The following is a 24,451-nucleotide window of genomic DNA, read 5'->3' as shown; positions in this document are numbered from 1 at the left end:
ATATATATATATATATATATATATATATATATATATATATATATATATATATAAATATATATTATAGCAGGGTACAAAAAGGGCTTTTTTTACAGCTCACTGCACACAGTGTCAGGGCAGAGTGCGTGTGAGGAGAGGAGACGCAGGCTCACCCTAGCGTTGCTGTGTGACTCCACCACCTAGGAGGAGCAACCCATAAAGAAGATCCCTACATTATTGGATTTGATGGACAGCAGCGGGAGCCAATGGCTGTACTGCTATAAATCCATCCTATCAGGACACGAGGCACTGGCCGGAGCTGGTGTGCTCTTTCTCGTTGTAGGAATTACAGGGCTCATGTAAGTAAAAGGGGGACTTGGGGGCTGTTGCATGGCAGGAGGAGGAGGATCTTCACCTTAATGCATAGAATGCATTAAGGTTAAAAATGTTGTGGTTTTACAACCCCTTTAACAGAGGACAGTGCATTTACAGTTACTTACCTTGTAGGAGGAAGAGTAGGGAAGTGCCTTGCCTTCCTAGGCTATGGGTCTGTGTGTTCCTTTTCCTACAATGGAGACACAACTCTAGACCCTGCATGCAAGGACAACTCCATAGGATGCTGCAAGAAAAAATAAGCCACCCTAAAACAGGAAATCTGGGGAAGCGGTCATGACATCAACTAAAACTGGTTCATAGGCAAGGATTAAAAGATAAAGAAGCTGCATAGTCAGTAAGTGATTAATATTAATCCATACTTTGAGCGGCTGATTTACTTTAATTGTAACAGAAAAAGGCCCGGATTCACGTAGAGCGGCGCATCTTTAGACCGGTGCTACGCTCATATGCGCTACGCCGATGTAAATCAGTGAGGCTAGAACAGTGGGGTAGATTCAGGAACAATTTCCGCCGGTGTAGACTGAGATGCGCGGCGTAAATGCCAATTTGCGCCGGCGTATCTCCGCGCCGTATTCAGCAAACAATATTACGCCCTAACGTAGATTTTTTTTTCCCGTTTGGACCTTTCCACGCCGGTGCGGCGTGGGCGCCCATTTACGCTGGTCTGAACTAGCGCGGCCCTGGTTTTTCTATTTTAAATATGCAAATGAGGGAGTTGGTCCGATTCAGCAAATTACGAATTGCCGGCGCAGGCTACTCCCGGTGCGTGTAACTCTGGTTTGCAGCGGAAAGTTACCCTTTATAAAGCAGGGGTAACTTTACACCACACTTGCACAGGTCATTTGGAGAGCAGATAAAACCACATCGCTACAGACGAACTGAGCTGCAAGTACACTTGCTGGACAACACCTGTGTGCCATCATGCCAGGGGCAGCCTTAGTCCTTGCACATCTGCGTCGACGGGCACGTAGGAGGGAACAGGAGATAATCTTCCGCACACGCATTAATGTTTTTGGCATGGGGGACGCAGAGGTGTATCGCACCTACAGGTTCAGCCGTGAAGCCATACTGGAAATCACCAGATTCCTGCAGGATGACCTCACAAGCCCCACACTCCGCACACATGCAGTGCAGCCACTGGTGAAGGTATTAGCCACACTTCATTTCTTGGCCACTGGTTCTTTTCAAAGGACAAGTGCACTGTCGGCTGGGATGTCACAACCCACCGTGAGCAGGTGTGTTCACCAGGTGATACCAGCAATATTGAGACACATGTCCCACCTCTTCATAAAACCCTCCCAGGAGGTCCAGCGGATGAAGACAATGCAAGATTTTTATGCAATTGATAGATTTCCTGGCACAGTGGGTGCAATTGATTGTACACATGTGGCACTTCAGCCGCCCCGTGACATCGAGCACATTTATTGTAATCGAAAGCACTGGCATTCGATTAATGTGCAGATTATAGTAGATGCCCAAGGACTAATATGGCACGTCCGTGCCAAACACCCCGGCTCGTGCCATGATAGGTTTATTTATCGTCATAGCAACATCCCAGATGAATTTGACCAGAACGTCTACGGGGACAGCTGGCTGGTTGGTGAGTGACATGGGTGTCAGGTATGACTGTCCCCCCCCATGATATAGACATCACGAGGGGCACATGCATGAGTAACATCCTCCTGTCTTTTCCCTTACAGGTGATGCAGCATATGCACTTGGACCACATATGATGACCCCATTCCGGAACCCCCAAACCCCAGGAGAGAAGAGATACAACCTAGCCCATGCACGGACCCGTGGAGTTGTGGAGCGAACATTTGGTCTGCTGAAATCTCGTTTTCGCTGCCTGGATAAGTCTGGGGGGACCCTGTTATATTCCCCTGAATTTGTTTGCAAAATTATCGGGGCTTGTTGCATTCTCCATAACTTTGCAGTGAGAAGGGGCCTGGAGATTGAGCTACGTGAGGACCTGACCCCCCAACCACATAATCCCCCCCTGCCAGAGGCTAACCCGTCTGCTGAAGGAAGAGCAGTCAGGAGTCGCCTCGTCGAACGTTATTTTTCACGATTAAATTAATGTTAATGGATGCATGCACATCACTGTGGTCCCTAACACATACACCCCACATTCACACAGAATTGGATTAGACCGAAGTACCACCCATGGTACTAGGGAGCAGCAACGCCGCGCCAAGGCTCCAATTATGTTGCTGTCCATTCATACATCTTTATGAATAAATCATGCACTAACTCCCGTGTGCATATAAAATAATAAATAATTCTCATAACTTGAGAAAATAAAAATAAATTTTTGCAATACATGAGTAAAATGGAAAAAATATTCTCATAACCTGAGTAGAAAAATAAAAAATTTTAAATAACATGACTATAAAAAAAAAAAAAAAAAAAAAAACCTGAGTATAATTAAATTTAACCAAAATCAACGGCCCTGTCGTGGGCTCTTTCTTGGCCCTCGGCTCCTGGGGCGCAGTTGCCTGCCGCGAGCCGGGGCTGGTGGGGCCGGGGCTGGTGGGGCCGGGGCTGGTGGGGCAGGGGGTGGTGGGGCAGGGGGTGGTGGGGCCGGGGCTGGTGGGGCCGGGGCTGGTGGGGCAGGGGGTGGTGGTGGTGGTACCTCCCCCAGTCTCTCCCTAGCTGCATCCCTGCCCTCCATTGCCACGGCTAACCTATTAAGGTAGATATTAGTTGCAGCCTGCATCCGCAGCCGGCGGGTCACATTGCTGCGCTGCTGGCGCCGTGTCAGCCTCCCCTCCTCTCTTACTGCACCTGCCAGGCTGCGGACCTCTGCCACCAGCTCGCTTGTGGTGGCCTGAAGCTCACCCAGAGACGTGAGAAGGGCTGCCCCATTACCCACCACGTCCTGGAGGCTGTCGTTTATTAGTAAACTCTGGCCAGCCTGCTGAGTAATGGCCTCCTTCATTGCCAGAGTGCAGGCAGCCTGGCTCTCTGCAGAGGACTCCAGGCTAGCAGCCACCCGTGAGAGATCCCCCGCAAGAGACCCCATATAGCGGGTCTGTTTAGTTTGGTCCCTTGCCAGAGACACCTCCAGCTCGTCATGGACTCTCCTCCTTTTTTGACGAGCCATCCTTGGGGCAGGAGTAGATTGAGGACGGCTGGAGGGGCTTGGGTCCTGTGAGGGCCCGGCCTGGGAGGGGCTTGGGTCCTGTGAGGGCCCGGCCTGGGAGGGGCTTGGGTCCTGTGAGGGCCCGGCCTGGGAGGGGCTTGGGTCCCTAGGTGGGGAATCCCTGATAGGGCTAGAGAGCCCTGAGGGGGTAAATGTCATGAGGGGGGAGGTGGGGGAGGGGTCAGGAATGGGGGTCTCCAAAAATAAAATAAACGTTTCCTCCTCCTCTTCTACGGGCTGCTCCTCCACCACTTCCTCCACCACAGAGGTAGGGGCAGTCTCCACCCTGGATGTGGTGGGTCGGTCGGCAGCCGATGATGGCCCAGCTCCATCCTGCACATCTGTGGAGGACACAAAACATTCAGATGTTGGTGGACCCACACAATTGTCACTTGTTCCCTCCCCCCCACACACACATGCAACACACCAGAAAGAAGAGAAAACACACTTACCTGTCCTCAAGGGCTGCTCTCCAGAATCAAACCCATCCAGGCCCTCCACCACCGAACGATCTAGGAACCTGGCCACCACAAGGTCCTCTGATGTCAATGTAATTTTTTTTGCTGGCCCACCACCTGTTCCCCTGGCATGTTTACGCATTGCCACCAACTTGTCTTTAACCAGTTTGCGCAAATCATTAATTTTTTTTCTGATATGTTTGGGCTGCCTCTCCGCAACCCCCAAAGCATTGACCTGGTTAGTAATGATGGCAAAAATTCGCTCTTTATCAGATTTGCCAGTGTGCCCACTCTGTGGCCCATAGAGGCGGTCCCCATGTTGGGAGAGCCCCTTAATAATTACTGCCCTCTCCTCAGGGCTAAAGTTGGTCATCCGGCCACCTGTTGCTTCTTCAGCAGACATAATAATGCACAGACAATAGCAAGAGCAATAGCAAATTACCTAGCAGTTGATAAAATTGCTTGGGAACATTTGCACCTGTAGGGCGGAACTCTGGTCTGATTTATGGCCTGGGCGTAGGCAGTGGGCCGGCGTAGCGCAGGTGTCACGCCGGGGGGCAGTTCTGAGCATGGGCAGATTGGGGCATTTGCCCCAGGGAGCACACTGCGCATGCGCGGCCGACTCTGCGCCCCGCCGTGACCCCTGCGCCACGCTCCCCGCTTCATTAGCATAGGGAGCCACCCATTTTATTCTACCCCGCCTTACGCCGCGCTACGCCGCCTTACGCCGTGTAAAATCCGCCACGCCGGGGCAAGAGACAGGAAAAAAGTTTCCTGAATCACTAGCATGCCTCTCTGCGCTGCTCCGGCGCAGTGTAAAAAAGATGCACTGCGCCGGACCAAAGATCCGCTGATGTTCCTGAATCTGGCCCAGTATTTACAAAGCACTCGCTCCCAAACTTGCGCCGGCGTAACGTAAGCCCGCCTAATTCAAAGTAGGAAGGTAGTGGGCGTGATCTATTAAAATGAAGGGCCGAACGAACGGCGCATGCGCAGAATCACGTTGCATATACTCCCTAAGATACGACGGCTCAATGCCTACGACGTGAACGTAACCTACGCCCAGCCCCATTCACGTACGACTTACGTAAACGACGTAAAATACGACGGCTGTTCCGACGTCCATACCTTTGCATGGGCTGCGCCTCCTATATGGTGGTTTAACTTTACGCCGGACGTACGCCTTACGTAAACGGCGTTGATTACAGCGATGGGCGCAAGTACGTTCGTGAATCGGCGTATCTCGGTCATTTGCATATTCGACGTGTAAATCAATGGAAGTGCCCCTTGCGGCCAGCGTAAATATGCGCCCAAGATACGACAGCGTAGGAGACTTACATCGGTCGGATGGAGCCAAAATTCAGGCGTATCTGGTTTCAAGCATCAGGCGCATAGATACGACGGGGCATCAGTGCACTTACGCGGCGTATCAGAAGATACGTCGGCGTAAGTGCTTTCTGAATCTGGCTAAGTGTGCCTATGCTTTCTGGCAGTGGTGTTGAAAATCATAAAAGCAGATGTGCAGAATTACAAACCTCTTGGGCGATAAGACTGTCTTCATATGTGTTTTGCTACTGTTGCCTAGACTTATGAAATTAATGACCTTACAAACGACCCGCCCATCCTATCTGGTCTTAATTTTGGTAGGTTTAGCGTTCTCGTCCAGAAAACAATTTGTGTAATTTTGTATAACGTTATCTTTTCAGGTAACCGCTCATTAAAAAATACATCTGGGTGGACATCTCTTTTAATGGATATGTCTAAATGTTATTGACTGATGGCACCTGGGGAAATAGGTCCTCGTTGAGGTTGTTAAATAGGTGATTATGGAGTCGAATGTCTCAAGCGTTGGACAAAAAGTGATTACATCGTGCTCCCCTGTGGTTGCTCTAATCTCCTTATGAATATTTAGATAGGTCAGAGGTCTCACCAACATACATCTTTTTATGGAAATCGGGGTCTCTGGCTGTTGTACTGACTTCTATCATTGTAGAAGATATACATGTTTTACTCATAGAGCTCTTCAAATAATTGGAAGAATAACTCTATAAAAGATTCATCAGTTTTAACTCTAAACCCCAGACAGTTGTAGAATAATACAGTAAATGATTCTACATATGTGCTTTGTTTCAACTTATGTAAGGTACATATGCTAGCTATGAGTTCAATTAAAAAAGGTTGTATGTGTTAGGGGATCCTGAAGGAAATGTTGTTAATCTCCCTTAACCTCTTGGTGCCCACATAACACATAGTCAGTGGCAAAGAAGGTGGCTTTAACAATTAACATATGTATCCATTGACAGTCAAGGTTTCTGTATTGGGAGCACGCCCAACACACGCACTCCCAGCACAGTGACCAATCTGTCATTGACAACTCCTGGTCTTTAGTAACGATTGAGAGATAACATGACAGGCTCCCTATCATGTGCCACCAATCACTTAAAGTGGAGGTTCACCTGGAACTAACATTTTTTACCCTTAGATTGATGCTCATTTTGTCTAGGGGAATCGGCTAGTTTTTTAAAATCGAAGCTGTACTTACCGTTGTAGAGAGCGATCTTCTCCGCCGCTTCCGGGTATGGTCTTCGGGAGTGGGCGTTCCTATTTTGATTGACAGTCTTCCGACAGGCTTCTGACGGTCGCATCCATCGCGTCACGAGTAGCCGAAAGAAGCCGAACGTCGGTGCGGCTCTATACTGCGCCTGCGCACCGACGTTCGGCTACTTTCGGAAAATCGTGACGCGATGACTGCGACCGTCGGAAGCCTGTCGGAAGACTGTCAACCAAAATAGGAACGCCCAGTCCCGCAGCGGCGGAGAAGATCGCTCTCTACAACGGTAAGTACAGCTTTGATTTTAAGAGAGCGATCTTCTCCGCCGCTTCCGGGTATGGGCTGCGGGACTGGGCGTTCCTATTTTGGTTGACAGTCTTCCGACAGGCTTCCGATGGTCGCATCCATCACGTCACGATTTTCCGAAAGTAGCCGAACGTCGGTGTCATGATCGCTACTGTGCCGGGCGGGCGGCAAGTCATGGTCGTCCCCCAGTTGGCTCTGGGTGGAATCGAACCCAGGACCCCTCCATTGCTGGTCCAGGTCTTTGCCTCTGAGCCACTGCTCAGTGATACTCTTCTTGCTGTCCGTCGGAGCCTGGTTCTGAACTCGTGCTACTTTGGACCAATCAGTGGCCTGAGCGGCCTATTTAAACCAACCCCTTCCTCCTTGCAAATGGCTGGTTCGTTGTCAGTGTTTGGAAACCTGATCTGTGGATCTCCTGTTTACCTGACCTTTGGCTTGCTCTCTGGATTGCTGCTCTCCTCAACCCTGTCAGAAGCCTGTCGGAAGACTGTCAATCAAAATAGGAACGCCCACTCCCGAAGACCATACCCGGAAGTGGCGGAGACGATCGCTCTCTTAAAATCGAAGCTGTACTTACCGTTGTAAACAACTAGCCGATTCCCCTAGACAAAATGAGCATCAATCTAAGGGTAAAAAACTTTTTATGGGTGAACTCCCGCTTTAAAGAGAAGCCACTGCTGGGCTGGAAGGGGGTTAAAGAAGAAGTCAAGTGACTAAATGCGTCAGTAGATTAGATGCATGTCCGGAACCGGAAATACCCAGTATGCCATCTTTGATTCTGGATGGATGTGTTTTATAGCTTCTCAAGGCATGTGACCACATTTTATATAAAAAAAATTGTATATTTGTAAATCTCCAGCACTATGGTCTTTGCCTTTGTTTATCTCTTACATATTGGGATGTTGTATGCTACTTTGAGATTGGAGATTGCCTTATTTTAAGGTAAAGTCTGGAGGAGAAAGAGTTTCAAAGCATGCAATATCTGGACTTGGGATGCAAGGGCAATAGGTCTTGGTAAGAGTATATTGGCATGTGGGATATGGCACATGGTCAAAATTAAAGTCAACCCAGTAATGGGTGACCGGTTGTCACCATCCCTATTCTATTGCATACAAAATACCATCTCAATAGCTAGTCTTCTTAGGCCTCGTACACACGACCGAGTTTCTCGGCAAAAACCAGCAAGAAACTTGCTGTTTTTGTTTTTTTTTGCCGAGGAAACCGGTCGTGTGTACACTTTTCGACGAGGAAACTGTCGAGGATCTCGTCGAGCCAAAAAGAAAGCATGTTTTCTTTTTCCTCGACAGCAATGGAGAAATTTGGCTCGCCGAGATCCTCGACAGCCTAACAAGGAACTCGACAAGCAAAACTATGTGTTTCGCCCGTCGAGTTTCTCGGTCGTGTGTACGAGGCTTGATACAACACTTACTGCACATATTTAAAATAACATCCTTGATATACAGTAAAACGAAACGTCTTTTCATACCACAGCACAGTGGCCTACCATCCAGAGGGATAAGTCTTAGGTACGCAGAGATATTATGGGGGAAATATTGTAGGGGATCTGCATAATGGGATCCCGGATGTACTTATTTGTATGCTTCATGGCAGCTCTTTAGGTGGACCTGTACAGTCTATGTGTGTCTAAGGCCTCGTACACACGACCGAGTAACTCGTCGTAAATGAAACATCATTTTCCTCAACGAGTTCCTTGTCAGTCTTGTGGAGAAACTTGACAAGCTTGCTTTGCGTACACACTGTCAAGACCAAATCTCGTCGTTCTAAAACGCGGTGACGTACAACACATACAACGGCAGGGGAAGTTTGATTCCACTGGCACAGCCCTTGGGGCTGCTTTTGCTAATCTCATGTTACTGCGTGTTAAGTAAAAGTTTTTGGTAAGAGACGATTTGCACTTTTCAGTCTGTTACAGCGTGACAAATGTGCCATCTCCATTACAAACGCTACTTTTACCGAAGGTGTGCTGCCGTCTCATACTTTATTCTGGGCATGCGCGGGTTTCTTAGCATACACACGAACGTGTTTCTCGTCGAAAACCAGCCCGATGAGGGACACGACGAGGAAATTGATATTCCCGTCGAGGAAAAAGAGAACTTGTTCTCTTTTTTTCTCATCGAGATCCTCGACAGTATCCTTGATGAAAAACATACACACAACCGTTTTCCTCTGCAAAAAAGCTCTGCAACCAAGTTTCTTGATGGATTCTGTCGAGAAAAACGGTTGTGTGTACGAGGCCAACGACTTATCCTTCTCAATGGTCAGCCTTTGTGTTGTAGTATGAAAGGACGTTTTGGTTTTATATCAATGTTAGACAAGCTGTACACTCACTACTCACTACTTTTCATTGTAGCAAAGTGTCATTTCTTCAGTGTTGTCACGTGAAAAGATATAATAAAATATTTACAAAAATGTGAAGGGTGTACTTACTTTTGTGAAGTACTACTGGCCAGATTCACAAAAGAGATACGACAGCGTATCTCCTGATACGCCGTCGTATCTCTGTGATCCGCCCGTTCTAACTATGCGACTGATTCATAGAATCAGTTACGCATAGCTAGCCCTAAGATCCGACAGGTGTAATTGACTTACATCGTCGGATCTTAGGATGCAGTACCTCAGCCGCCGCTGGGTGGAGTTTGCGTCGTTTTCCAGTGTCGGGTATGCAAATTAGCAGTTACGGCGATCCATGAAGCTAATCGCGTGCGTAACGTCGGTTTTTCCCGTCGCAAAGTTAAGCAATCTTTTTCATTGCTTAACTTTACACAAGCCATGTTAAAGTATGGTTGTCATTCCCGCGTCAAATTTTAATTAATTTTTTTCGGCGTAAGTACGGCGTAAGTACGTTACGCACGTCGCCATTCACAAACACGTCGGGCGCCATAATTTCGCGCAAAGCACGTCGGGAAATTTACGAACGGAGCATGCGCAGAACGTCCGGCGCGGGAGCGCGCCTAATTTAAATGGTACACGCCCCATTTGAATTAGGCGGGCTTGCGCCGGACGTCTTTACGATACACCGCCGCAAGTTTACAGGTAAGTGCTTTGTGAATCAGGCACTTACGCTGAAAACTTGCGGCGGTGTAACGTAAACGGGATACGTTACACTGCGCCGCAGGTACCTGAATCTGGCCCTACATCTTTAATTCCTTCAAAATGTGTATACAAAAAGAATAAAAGGTGGAATAAGTTGTTAGGACAGAGATTTTAGAGGAAGAAGTAACTTGGAGTTTCCCACCAAGCTTTATTTGACCCATATATTTACTAAAGGTTGCAGGAAACAAACCCGGGCCCCTCACTCGCTGATGCAATGCTTTGCAGGCTCCAAAAAAATAAAAAATAAATAATAATAAATTATTATTTTTGCAGGTAAATAAATGAGCATTTATTATTTTGTTTCTAAAAAGTGAACTTATCCTTTAAGCTTTGACAAAAAAAACTGGAAGCTGATTGGTTTCTATGCAGAGCGGCACCAGATTGTGCACTCTCCAGTCTCCACTTTAAGTTTATTAACTCCTGTGGGTCTATTTAATAGACACTAATATTTAAGCGCGGTGTATATATGCACATTATCATTCGCAGCATACATTGAATGCAACTGTTTTTGGAAACCATTAAATCGATGGGTTTCGGTCCACTGTAAATCTTCTAAAGACATTTTGTTTCTTTTTTTGTAAATTCTTCTTCTTCCTTTCTCTTTTTTTCCTTATGATCTCCGAGGCCCCTCAGAAGAGGTGTCAGGGGTTCATGGCCTTTGCCTCATTTATTTCCAAACAAAATGGAGAAAAGAGAATCAGAGAAAATAAATCAATTCATTCAAATAGAAATCGCAAACATAATTCACTGAAAACAAGAAGAACGTATGAACAGGTCTCCTGCTGTTTCAGTAGCGTATGTTTAGTAGAATAAGAATCATAAATCTTCAGTACAGCTATGGAAATCTTCCCTTACAGGGCTTTTCCTGTATATAAACTCAATTTAAATCATTTTAGGCGTGTTGGTGGCACTTTAGGTCAAGGGGCAGGGCAAGAGGACCTAAACCATGGGTGCTCAACCTATGGCCCTCCAGCTGCTGCAACATTTTTTATGTAAGTTGGTGTCCAAAACTGAGCTGCATATGTAACATGGGGGATTATTAATGCTTTGTCCTGGGGCAGAATATGCAAGTATTATAGTGCAACCCATGGAGGAGCCGCTGTATTGTATAGGATTATGGGTGCTCAACCTGTGGCCCTCCAGCAGCTTGAAATGTCTCATGGGACATGGGTGCTCAACTAGTTGCCCTGGTCTTAGACTCTGTGCCCTGGGGAATCTTGGGCTCACGCTTCCTCTCTGATCGTAGCAGTCAGCCATAGGGTTCACTACCCTGTGGTGCATCCCTGACCCCAACGGGGTGCACTGTCACCTGGCCACAGGTGACCTGACATTTAGCCATAACCTTTGTAGACTGATTTTGAGACAATCCGGGTAATCATAATTGCCTGCTGCACTCTCGGGGCCAGATTTACGTAGGGAGAGCGTATTTGTGAGCGGGCGTAACGTATCCTATTTACGCTACGCCTCCGCAACTTTGACAGGCAAGTGCAGTATTCTCAAAGCAAAGTTGCGGCGGGGTAGCATAAATAGGCCAGCGTAAGCCCGCCTAATTCAAATATGGAACATGTGGGCGTGTTTTATGTCAATTTATGGTGACCCCACGTAAATGACGCTTTTTACGAACGGCGCATGCGCCGTCCGTGAAAGTATCCCAGTGCGCATGCTCCAAATTAACCCGCAAAAAGCCAACGCTTTCGACGTGAACGTAATTGACGCACAGCCCTATTCGCGAATGACTTACGCAAACGACGTAATCGACAAAAAATTTGACGCTGTTCCGACGTCCATACCTAACATTGGTACGCCTCATAGAGCAGGGGTAACTTTACGCCAGAAAAAGCCTAACGTAAACGGCGTATCTGTACTGCGTCGGCCGGGCGTACGTTCGTGAATTGGCGTATCTAGCTGATTTACATATTCTAGGCGTAAATCAGCGTACACGCCCCTAGCGGCCAGCGTAAATATGCAGTTAAGATACGACGGCGTAGGAGACTTACGCTGGTCGTATCTTAGAGAAATTCTGGCGTATATGATTCTTTAAATCAGGCGCCAAGATACGGCGCCTCAGACTCAGAGATACGACGGCGTATCTGGAGATACGCCGTCGTATCTCCTACGTGAATCTGGGCCTCAGTGTTCTGGTGAAAAAAGTTGCAGTGTCTGTATCCTTTTTGAAGTATTTAACCCTTGGGGGAGTATCTCACCAAAACTCAAATTCCTATTGCAATCAATGGCTAAAATCTGACTTGTATCTTAGTGCAGAATTCTGGGAAAATCATTAAACCAATCACACAAGCAGAAAAGGACATTTCTGTGGAAGTTCTGTACACCGAGACAGGTTGACATATTGCATTGAATTTTACAGAAAATGACAGTACTGCAGATTGAAAGGAAAGGAATTTTTTTAATAACATTACATTACTTCACAGTTTGTGTAGCAGTTGTATATGCTAAATTTATTTTTTATTTGCTATTTTATCTTAACTGTGAAAATGTGCAATAGTCTTCCACACAATAGTTCTAGTCAATTGCTTCAAAAACAGTCTGAATGTGTTTCTAAATGATTAAAAACATAACATAAAAATTTTTTTTTGTTGAAAAGTGATAACAAGTGGCGGCGCATCCAAAAACTAGGTGCAGGGGCCCCGCCCCCTAATCCATGCGGAGTGCCAGACGCATGGATTCCAATATTTTTTTTTTTGTTTTTTTAGAACCATAGGCTCTAATAGGCTTCAAAAAAGGTTGGGCTCGGGAGTGCACCCCTGAGCCCACCCAATTGTGTGACATTAACAAATTAATAATCGCTATTGTCTCAGCCCCAATCAGGAAGTGGGTCTTGAGACCCGTCACCTGATTAGCCGAGAGGAGAAGCAATCGTATTTGCCACGAGGAGGGGTTGCTGCAGATTTAAATAGATTCTTTCCCAAGTTAATGCAAAGCAGCCAGGCACACAGCAGCAGTTCATCCAGTGCCTTTTTTGTAAATGTAGTAGAACTTGAGAGAGATTTCGGGAGAAATGCTGGATATTCCAATGAAACAGGTTGCTAAAGAAAGACACTTCTATATTAGTATTAGCAATAGTAATCACGTAAGTAATTGTAGTAGCAAGCTAGAACAGTCTATTAGCTGGATTCAGGTAGGGGCGCGCATCTTTGCGGCGGCGTAGCGTATTTACACTACGCCGCCGTAAGTCAGAGAGTCAAATACTGTATTCACAAAGTACTTGCCTCCTAAGTTACGGCGGCGTAGCGTGAATAGGCCGGCGTAAGCGCGCCTAATTCAAATGAGGATGTGGGGGGCGTGTTTTATGCATATTAACTGTGACCCGACGTGATTGACGTTTTTTTTACGAACGGCGCATGCGCCGTCCGTGTACATATCCCAGTGTGCATTGCGGCAAAGTACGCCGCAAGGACGTATTGGTTTAGACGTGGACGTAAATTACGTCCAGCCCTATTCACGGACGACTTACGCAAACAACGTAAAATTTTCACATTTCGACGCGGGAACAACGGCCATACTTAACATTACTAGTCCAGCTATTTGATGGAATAACTTTATGCCTGAAAACGCCTTACGTAAACGGCGTATCTTTACTGCGACGGGCAAGTGTACGTTCTTGAATAGGCGTATCTATGCATTTTCATATTCTACGCCGAACTCAACGGAAGCGCCACCTAGCGGTCAGCCTAAATATTACACCCTAAGATACGACGGCGCAGGCTGTCATATCTTAGATAGGTTTAAGTGTATCTCAGTTTGAGAATACACTTAAACTTAAGACGGTGCAGATTCCGAGTTAGGTCGGCGTATCTACTGATACGCCGGCCTAACTCTCTCTGAATCCACCTATATATGTGCACAGCTGGGGACCGTGCTTCCACATTTCACGGCTGGGGACCATAAAAGCCTCTGGGTCCTAAAATGTACACAGTCCAAGGAGGCCATGGAGGCAATCCAGCATCAAGCCCAGGGCAAGCAGCTCCCTGGAGCTCACAAATCCATTCCCACTCAGGGAAGGCAATCTCCTCTGGCCTTCAGCCTATTTAACATATTTAACCCATCGACCATCTGGGCACACCTCACTAGGAATTGGATAGGCCCTACTAAATATTCAGGCCAGGTATTCGAATCTTCCCGCCCTAATCTCCAGAAGGTTCTCCTGGAGTCACGGGAAATAATCAAACTTCCAGCCTGTGGAGCCTTGAGCAGACCAAACTAAACAATTGCAGCTTCTGTAGCTACAGCAGAAGCCCAGACTAAATTTACCTAGCAGCTTGTGCAGGGGGGCATTACACTAAAACATATTGAACCACCCTTTATGAAGCCTCTTTCACACAGGGGTAGTTTTACTGTCCCAAGACTACCACCTAAAGCCTACAACAGAGCCAGAGAAAGCTGTTCCAATGCCTTGCACCACGGCCATGCTTAATGAAAGGAAGCCTGTCAAGTTGACAGGCGCCACCGCCTATCAAACTTTGCCATTCAACTCAAAGGGAGCACTTGCTCCCTTTGAGTTGAATGGCAAAGTTTGATAGGCGGTGGCGCCTGTCAACTTGACAGGCTGCTTGCCAAGAGGCTCACGCTTGTGGCACATTAGTCTCATTGAAAACTGCAATTTGGCAAAGTGTGAACTTAGCCATATGAGTTTTAATTTTTCCTACTTCCTCTAGATCTGCTATAGAGTTCTAATGCCGCGTACCACGATTGAGTATCCGATGGTCTAAAATCCGATGGAATTTTTCATCGGAATTCTGTTCAAGCTGTCTTGCATACACACTGTCAGACTAAATTCCGATCGTCCAAAACACGGTGACATAAAACTCTACGACGAGCCGAGAAACATGAAGTTCAATGCTTCCGACCATGCGTCGACTTGATTCTAAGCAGGAGTGGATTTTTCTCTGACGGAATTCCGCACAGACGATCGGAATTTCCCATCGGATTTTTTCCCATCGGAAGAATTTAAAACATGTTCTATTTTTTTAAAAAAAAGTTTTTTGGAAAAGTCCGATGGGGCCCACACACGATCGGAATTTCCGATTTGAAACAAGTCCATCTTTTTTCATCGGAAAATCCGATCATGTGTGTAGCGCTCACCCCCGAAGGAGCCGCTGATTGATTTGGGATCGACAAATTAAGTTACCCTGACATGGCTCCAGGGGGTGCGGTGGCAGAACAAATAGTGAGCGAAGGTCCAGACAGTGATTGAGGAGTTTTCAATGCTTTATTTCCAAGCCAACACGGCCAACATCAACATCAGTTTGGAAGGACAAGGTTGATGAAAAGGATAGGAGGAGAGAACCTTGCCGTATCAGGCCTGGATATTGGATGGAGCAGTCAGTACTGCTCTGCATAGCACCAACTTCTATACTCGTCGCCACTCTACTCAGAGTGGGTAAAGTGCCCCCGGACAGACCCCTATGATAGGCCTGGCAGCCGAAGCGTCACTCTGAACTGTCTGGAAGGAACAGGTCTGTCTCACAGACCCGGCTCTAGGGCCTCTGCTACAGGCCAATTTCAATAAAAGACTTAGGTGAATAAAGAGCAACTCCTCCCAGCAAACTTTTTCCTAAACAGGCCCCATGACAGCAATCATACCTGTCAGTGGTCCGGACACCCAATCCCAGACTGGGATTCTTTCAATAGATTCTGGAACCCAGCGAAACACTGGAGTCCCCTTTCTCCTCAGGATGAGGGTCAATGCAGTCTCGAGCTTTGGCCAGGCGGGCCGCGCTGGCGGGATCCATAGATGCGCGTATCCTGAAGGTGGGTACCGCACCTGGAACGGGACACCACAAAAGTTTTAGAACACATGACACCTGTCCCAGATATACTCTCCCCCAGCATGCCTTGCGAAGGAAAAACTCCTCTAATTGGCTGCTGGGAAAGCTTACTCCGCCAGAACCCCTCTAGCGCCAACTGCCGGCCAGGGATGGCACTGCATCCCTGAACCACAGACTGACCCAGTGGACAATTCTGGAATGACAGAGGTCCCGGAATTTGAACAAATCACGAATGGGAGCAACATAACTCTCCCATTCCCCATTAACTTTAGCGTAGTGCCCATGCTGAAAGCAAGGGGGCGCTACATGTGTACGCGGCATTAGTGTGCAATGGTTTATTTTTTTTGGGGGGGGGGATTCTTTTGGTTGAATGTAATGTTGTTTGGTTTTCCATATGACTAATCATTTAACTATGTAACTTAAAAAAAAAAGACTGGGGTTAGCTATTAGAATACGTTACACCTAGTCCACTTTCATTTAAAATATGAAGTGCGAGTATAAGTTGTGGGTTTTGTTTGGGTGCATGCTAATGATGGAGGACTGTTCTTGTTCTTTCATACATGGTCTCCACTTCAGATAAACTTCAAAGAAATTCCTCTCTTTCACTAAAGGCTTCCAAACACTCCCTCCCGGACCTGATGAGTGGCGTTAACTCCTTCTCCCCTGCACCACTGTAATATAATACATCTTTTCATTCTCTGTGCCCAACCCCATGCGTCCTTGTAATTGTATCAGCTCTGAATACTTCAAATAGGTTATTATTATACATTTGTGTATAAAACTGCACATTCCTTGGCAGTACTTAGGCTGAAAATACCTGGACAGTGAATGGGGAAGGGATAATGAGTGTGGTCGGTCAGAAAAACTATTTTTAAGAAGTTATAATCACCACTACCTACTTCTATAGTCATTGGTTCCGGGGCCATACTGATGCACCATTTTGGCCACCAAGACTCTAGGTGTCAGGGATCGGATGGGAGACTGATTTGACGAGGTCGGCCTCTCTTATATCTCCTGTCCTGGCTCCGCTGAAGGTGAAACAGAGGAAGCCGAAGGACAAGAGGGACACGAGTGCCTGGAGCCGGTGGGTCCCTAGGGAACAGCTTGGCAGGGTTCAGCGGCCTGGAACAGACTGTAATAGCTTAGCAGGAACAGGTAACAGCCAGGCAGGTAACTGAGGGTTAACAGCAACCAGAACGTAGACAGGAGCAAGGTCTCAGGGATAGCCAGGTTCGTCAGCAAGCGGGCAGAGAGGTACCAAATCATAGACAGAGCCAGAGTCAGGAACGGAGCCGGGTCAGGGATGGACATAAGTACAGGAACAGAACACAGAGCCAAGTCAAGAGCAAGTCGGGTCAAATACTAGGAAAACACACAGGATCAGAGCAAGGTTCAGGACACAGCTGAAATCAGTCAGCAAGGCATAAGAGCCCAGACTCCCTTTAAATAGGCTGTCGGCGCCAAACTGAATTAGGCTCGCACGTCGTGCGCACGTGCCCGTATCTGTGCGCATGCGTGCCCGCAATTGCGAGCTCTGGCGCACATGTGCGAGCCTGTGAGCCATTCTATGCAAAGGCCTAGTGCGCTTGCGCATGTCTATGTGCAAAGCGTCTTACAGGAGTTCCCTGACACTAGGGGCCAGATTCTCGTAGACTGGCGTATCTTTCCGCGGCGTAACGTATCTAACTTACACGGGCAAGGCTGTATTCTCAAAGCACTTGCTCCGTAAGTTGCGCGGTGTAGCGTAAATCGGCCGGCGTAAGCCTGCCTAATTCAAATGTGGAAGGGGGCGTGTTAAACTACTGTGACCCAACGTGATTGACGTTTTTCACGAACGGCGCATGCGGAGGAGGCGACTACTCCTCTCTCTCCCTTCAATCTTGAAACTACTCACCCAGCTTCCGAGAACCCCAGCTATAGCTCCCTGACTCTAACCTCCCTATGAATTCCCAAAGCAAGCCACAAACGAATACATTTTATGCTGCTAGGGGCCAAGATGACATGTGTGACATAAGAGGGAAGGGTGGAAAACAACCCACGGTCTCCCTCTTAGCAGCCAAATACAAGATCTCCTGGATCATGTCTCAGGAGAGACTAGCCAGCATATTAACAGACACGGTCCCAAAGCCATCTGGAACCTTGGTCCCTACATGTGGGGTTCTCCGCATCGCCCAGGATTTCAGTCCCAATCGGAAACTGCTGGGATGGACACTCGGCCCCCTCCCGGTAAGATCAGCTTTCTCTCCTTTTCTTTCTCTCTCTACGATACTCTTCTTTCCGCTTTCTCTCCTTTTCTTTCTCATCGCTACGATACTCTTCTTTCACCTGCCTCTTTCTATTATCTCTCTTTTTAGTACTTTCCGACTCCTTATGGCATGTTTCCAGCTTATATTAGATTGTTTGTATGACAGATAGCGTGTTCCTCTGAGCGCACTTCGCTATGTTAATACTGGTCTTCCGTCCTCATGGTCAATAGCTATCTTCGTGATCAGGGGGGAAACCCTCCAGGCAGGACGAGGGATCTATAGTGAAAGTACTAGTCAGTGGTCAACTTATCTGTACTGATTGGACTCTGCTTGTAAATTGCCATTACATATTGTGGTCTTATGTCTGGAAGGAATGTATCAATTGTATATTGTCTTTTGTTTTTATAAAATCAATAAAAATAGTTTATTGTCTTTTGGTTTTATAAAATCAATAAAAAAAATTTAAAGTAAAAAAAAAAAAAATGGAGAATGTATTGACTCGTGTAAAGCCTAGGGTGTCCATGTGCATGCCTCACTGTGTCCATGTGCCTGCCTCACTGTGCCCGTGCCTCACTGTGCCCGTGCCTCACTGTGCCCATGCCTAGACTGACGTTAACATGGAAGTCTATGGAAGGAGTGCCCAGGTTTGAAAAATCGGTGCTCCCCGGCCGTAAGTCCCCCGGACAACAAACTTTGCACACTTGGAGAGGAAGAGTAGGCTACACATCGTTGCCAAGTTTGGGGTCCAGGGGACCTACGGCCGGGTACCGGTTCTCCAACGTCCGGGAGACCAAGGCACAAAAAAGTGACTCGAGTATAAGCTGAGGGGGGGCAATTTCAGCACAAAAAATGTGCTTAAAAACTCAGCTTATACTTGAGTATATACGGTAAGTATTTTTTAACCTTTTTCTCAAATTGTTTAATGCTGCACTTTGAGTCCGCTCTCCTCTTTTGAGTGCTGCCCTGAGGCACCTTTTGTTCTTTTCCCATTTTTCTTCAAAGTGTCGTCTGCCTCCATTACTTGGGACCAGGTATTAATCCTCACAAAAGTGCCCTTACCACTCTTACGCTATAAAATAAATATGAAATACATGTTTTTATATAATCTACTGTAAACATTTACCAAGTATGCAAAAAAAGTCAGTGTGAGCTTTTTTGCATAAGGTAATGTATTCTAACCCTTAAAGACTTTTAGGTAGATTCAGGTACAAGGGATTAACTTTAGGGCGGCGTAGCCTAGCCTGTTAGGCTACACCGCCGTAAATTAGTTAGGCTAGTAATGATTCTCAATCTTCTTACCTGCTAATCTACGGCGGCGTAGCCTCAATCGAGCGGGCGTAAGGGCGCCTAATTCAAATGACTTGGAGGGGGGGCGTTGTATCATAGTAATGAGGCTTAACCTCACGTTTGAACGTTTTTTGTCACTGCGCATGCGCCGGGCGACTACATTTCCCAGTGCGCATTGCGGCTAAGTACGCCGTATGGGCCTATGATTTCGACGTGGACGTAAACGACGTAAATCCCGATTTGCGGACGACTTATGCAAACGACGTAAAAATTTCGAATTTCGCAGTGGGAACGGCGGCCATACTTAACATTACTATTCCACTAGAGCTAGCTCTAACTTCACGCAAGCCTATCTCTTACGTAAACGGTGTAAAAGTACTGCGTCGGCCTGGCGTTCGTTCGTGAATCGGCGTATCCCCTCATTTACATAATCTACGCCGGGCCGCAATGGAAGCGCCATCTAGCGGCCATCAGAAACATTGCTATCTAAGATAGGACGGCGCAAGCCGTCGTATCTTAGATATGTTTAAGTGTATCCTGTTAGAGAATACACTTAACATAGGTCGGTGCAGATTCGGAGTTAGGTCGGCTTATCTGAGATAAGCCGACCTAACTCTTTCTGAATCTACCTATTTTTATTCCATGCACCTTGTGGTTTCTCCTCCAGGTCAGAATTCTATGCAGAGCTCTTTTTTCAGATGTTCGCCTCCAGGGATATTCAATTAACACAACACACCCTTTTGGTGGCAGTGTGACCACTGAATGCCCGTGAGGCTTGTGTTTCCCAGGATCACATTAGGGAAAGGCTAAGAAGCCAATGTCTTGATTATTGCAGATTGCAGGGGAGGAGGCGCTCCACTGAAATATATTTAACTTGCATGGATTACATCCTGGATTAATGTACCCATATAATGGAGGTGTGTGTAATGTTTATTAACTAACAATTAGATGGTAGTTTTACTTTTCTCAAGAGCATGAAAGTCATACGCCGGGCCGTGAAGGTCATTTTTATTGTCAGAAAGATAAGAAGGGAATTCACAAAGGATTTTCTACATAATTTTTCTTTATTATGGTTAAGGATAAGGTTTGGGTTTGCCGCTACCGTGGGTTTGCAGAAAATCCCATGGGTCCGAAATTTGTGTTCCTGATGAATTTATGCAGAAACTCGCCACAGTGAATTAGTAACTACTGTAGTGCATTGCCCGGCTTCTAAATTGGATAAGCCCCTTATTATAAAAGAATGAGGTCACATCAGTCATTTGACAATGTGCTCCATCTGTGAGAGGTAAATTATAGGGAGTGCTGCTCACAAACTGTATAGCAAATGATTAGTGTAGGGCTTGTAGGGCACTGGAAGGGTCTGTTAAAGTAGCTTTTACCCTCACTGATTTACCCTTAGGCCCCATACACACGATAGAATCCATCCGCTGAAATTTATCCGCGGATCGTTTCAGCGGATCGACGGATTTATCTGTTGATCCGCTGGAACGTACACACTAGCGCCCAAAAATCTCCGCGAACCAGAACGTATGCAACGTAAACCACGTAAAACGTCACTATAAAGGGGAAGACCAAAGGTCAACGTTGCCGCCCTCTGTTCCGCTTTGCTAGTTCCGTGTGACCGCGTGCTAGTGAAGGTTTGGTTAGAGCCGATTCGTGCTTTTCATTCTCCGCGTTTTGACAGTAGGTATTCTCGGGTTCAGTGCGTTTGCTTGCGGGTTTGCAGTTGGCATTCGGGCACAGGCTTTCAGCACGTTCCGCGTACTGTGCGCTCGTATCTGTGTGTCGTGCGGGCTTAGCAGGTTGTGCTGGATTTGCGAGTGCTTTCTGTTGGAGTGTGTTCTTGACTGACCAGCCGGCCGGTTTGAATCCATGATGGAGCAGCAGCGTCGATTCTCGCGAATTGGTGCTGGTTATGGGATTGCTAATGGACAGGCTCAGCGAATCAGTTGTTTGGCCAGGAACAGTGGAGGAGGCGTTTCTGGGCCAAGAATTGGTTGCGCCAGCGTGACCATTTTTCTCATATGCCTCTGCTTAGGGAACTCCAGGAGAATAATCCGATGATTTTCGGAATTTTCTCCGCATGACGGACCCCGTATTCAACCGTCTGCTGGAACTTCTGTCCCCCTATATCACGAGGCAGGACACTGTGATGCGCCAAGCCATCACGGCCGAGCAGAGGCTTATTGCCACGTTGCGGTACCTGGCGACTGGGAGGAGCCTGCAGGACCTCAAGTTCTCGACAGGCATCTCTCCCCAGTCACTTGGGGTCATCATACCGGAGACGTGTACTGCCATCATACAGTTTCTGCAGGAGGAGTATATTAAGGTAAGTTCCCTAATTTGAACAACCACAATTTTGTTTTTTTAAATGTGTGAGAAAGTCTTTTTTTTTTTCTTCCCTAATAACCATGAGATTGTAATCTGCTGTGTGTGGGATGTTCCCTTTTCTTCCCAGGCAATGTTGTTAACCTTTACATGTTTGTTTTGGGCCTAGCTGCATATTTTTTCCTTACCCACCATAAACCTGTCCAGCATGCTTTCCTAGGCCCAAACCCACCTAGCCTAAATTCTGGTTTATTTTTAGGATAATCAATTGTAGCTCTGCCCCCCCCCCCCCCCCCCCAAAATAGTTTCTTGCTCTATCATCAGAGGGATGTGGAGTCTGATAATTAAGTGGGTCTATATTTTTAACCAAAAAACAAAAATTCACAATGCTTGTGTGAAATGTGAATCCTGTTGTTGATGTTGCACAATGATGGTTTTTCGATTATGTTTGCAATGTTTATGTGCCAAAGTAGTAAATCTCATTTTTTGTTTGTCCCCACAGCTACCCTCCACCCCACAGGAATGGCAGTCTGTGGCTTCCCAATTTGCCCAGCGGTGGGATTTTCCTAACTGCGGTGGAGCAATAGATGGGAAACACGTCCGCATTGTGCCCCCACGCCGCTCGGGGTCCTACTATTTTAACTACAAGGGTTATCATAGTATTGTGTTGATGGCGGTGGTGTCGGCACAGTATGAGTTTCTATATGTGGACGTGGGGAAGAATGGCCGGATGTCAGATGGGGGAGTGTTCTCACGGACTGAATTCTACGATCGTCTCCAAACTGGTGATCTGGCACTGCCACCAGATGAAGACAATGTGGAAGGACTTCCGTTTGTGTTCCTAGCGGACGAGGCTTTCGGGCTTGGACCTCACCTAATGCGGCCTTTTCCCCAGAGGACCCTCACCTCAGAGAGGAGTGTGTTTAATTTTCGGTTGTCCAGGGCTCGGAGGGTAGTCGAGAATGCCTTTGGGATCCTCAGCAACCGGTTCCGCCTGTTCCTGACATCGATACATTTGGCGGAATATAAATTGAACACCGTTGTATTTGCCTGCTGCATTTTGCACAACTTTTTACGCAGGCATTCCCAGACGTACCTATCAGACAGCGTTTCTGAGGCAAGACTACTCTCAGATCCTCTCCCTGGGCTGGTCACTGGTCGCGCTGGCATTGGCACCCCATCTGCTCGTGAGGTACGCGACAAATATGTTGAGTACTTCATGGGTCGGGGGGCCATTGCTATGCCAGATCATATTTCTTTCTAATTTGGCCCCCCAAAGAAAGGAATATTCTCAGGAAAAATAAATAATTAGACCATTGGACTTTATACAGTTGTTTGTCATTACTGCTTTTTCTATTTTTTTCTGTCTTCCTGGTTAGCCCAAAAAATAGTGCACTTCTAGTGCCAAATGTAGGGTTCAGGTTTTAGTAAATAAACACAATTGCACATTATTCACTCATCTCCAAACTGGGTATTCATCATCTTAAAAATCAAGCCACTCCTTGTAATGTTTTAAAACCAACTTTTTTTATTGTCAGCTTTTTTCTATGTTTTTGGCAAAAGGTTTTTTTTGTGCTCTTAAACATGCCAACTTTTTTACGTTTCACGTGATTAGTTATTTTTTTTTTTTTTTGTAAGTATCCTTTTTTTTTTTTTTTTGGGTTCCAAACAATTTCTTCAATATTTTTTGTCGTAATAGTGTGTAAAAATATATTCAAACTTTTTTTTACATATTTGTTCACAAAATAATCGTTTTTTTTTTTTTTTGGGGAAATTTTTTATAAAAATATATTTTTTTTTTTTTTTTTGGGTGTTGTTTTTTTTTGGAAATCAATTAAAAATATTGATCATATTTTTGGGATCGATGTGTTAAACAATCTTTTTTTTTAATTTTTTGTTAAATTTTTTTTTTTTTTGTACATTTTTTTTTAAATTTTTGTTTACTTTTTCTGTTTTGTATGGCTTGTTGAATGGAAGCCATTTTTAAACTATACAATAGAAAACATGTCCCAAAAATACAAACCCAAATGTGTCACTTTTGCATTCCCAAAAACAGTCATGGTGTGAGGTCACACCGGAACACGCCAAAATTTCAAGATGCACACATTCAGTGCTTTTCGCCAAATGTCAGTTCTACCACAACAAAAGACTTTAAAAAGGCGACATGTGCTATCTGCCATCATGGGTGAACAATGTCTGGGTTTTGTGGGAGCAAACCTTTCCTCGAAAATTATTTAATAATCGAGGAGGGGGTTGTACCCACAAAGCACAGATATTCTATATTCTGTGATGGCAGATAGCACATGTTGACACACTGTGTGTGCATCTTCAAATTTTGGCGTGTTGCTGAGTCAGACATAAAAACAGGTTGGGGGATGGGCGGGGGGGGGGGGGGTGGTTTATTCTTTCACACGGCCCATCATGTCAATGATGTTCTTATAGTTTTGCTCTATAAGCACCATTCGTTGCCGCATAGTGTCCAGCTCGGCACAGCAGTCGACTATTATATTGCGCACATTCTGTTCCATCTGAACCATCTGTTGCCGCATATTTTCCATTTCGCTGCTGCACTCCATTACTTGCTGGATTATAATTCCCGCACTTGCCCGAGAAAAATGGGGAACAGCATCTTCATCCCCTACAAAATTAGTACAAAATATTAAATTTTAGACATTTGAGCGGACGAGATACATCTAGGGTTGCCAGCTCATCACTTTAAACCAGAACACATATTAATTACACAGGTTCTGTGGCTGATTAAAAGGTGGTAATTTTACTCACCTGGTGCCATATCAGCATTACATTAGCCACAGAACATGTGTAATCCATATGTGTTCTGGATTAAAGGGATGAGG

The sequence above is a fragment of the Rana temporaria genome, chromosome 10 (genome assembly GCF_905171775.1).
Source record: "Rana temporaria chromosome 10, aRanTem1.1, whole genome shotgun sequence".
In the NCBI taxonomy this organism is placed as follows: domain Eukaryota; kingdom Metazoa; phylum Chordata; class Amphibia; order Anura; family Ranidae; genus Rana; species Rana temporaria.
This window is presented reverse-complemented; position numbering follows the sequence as displayed.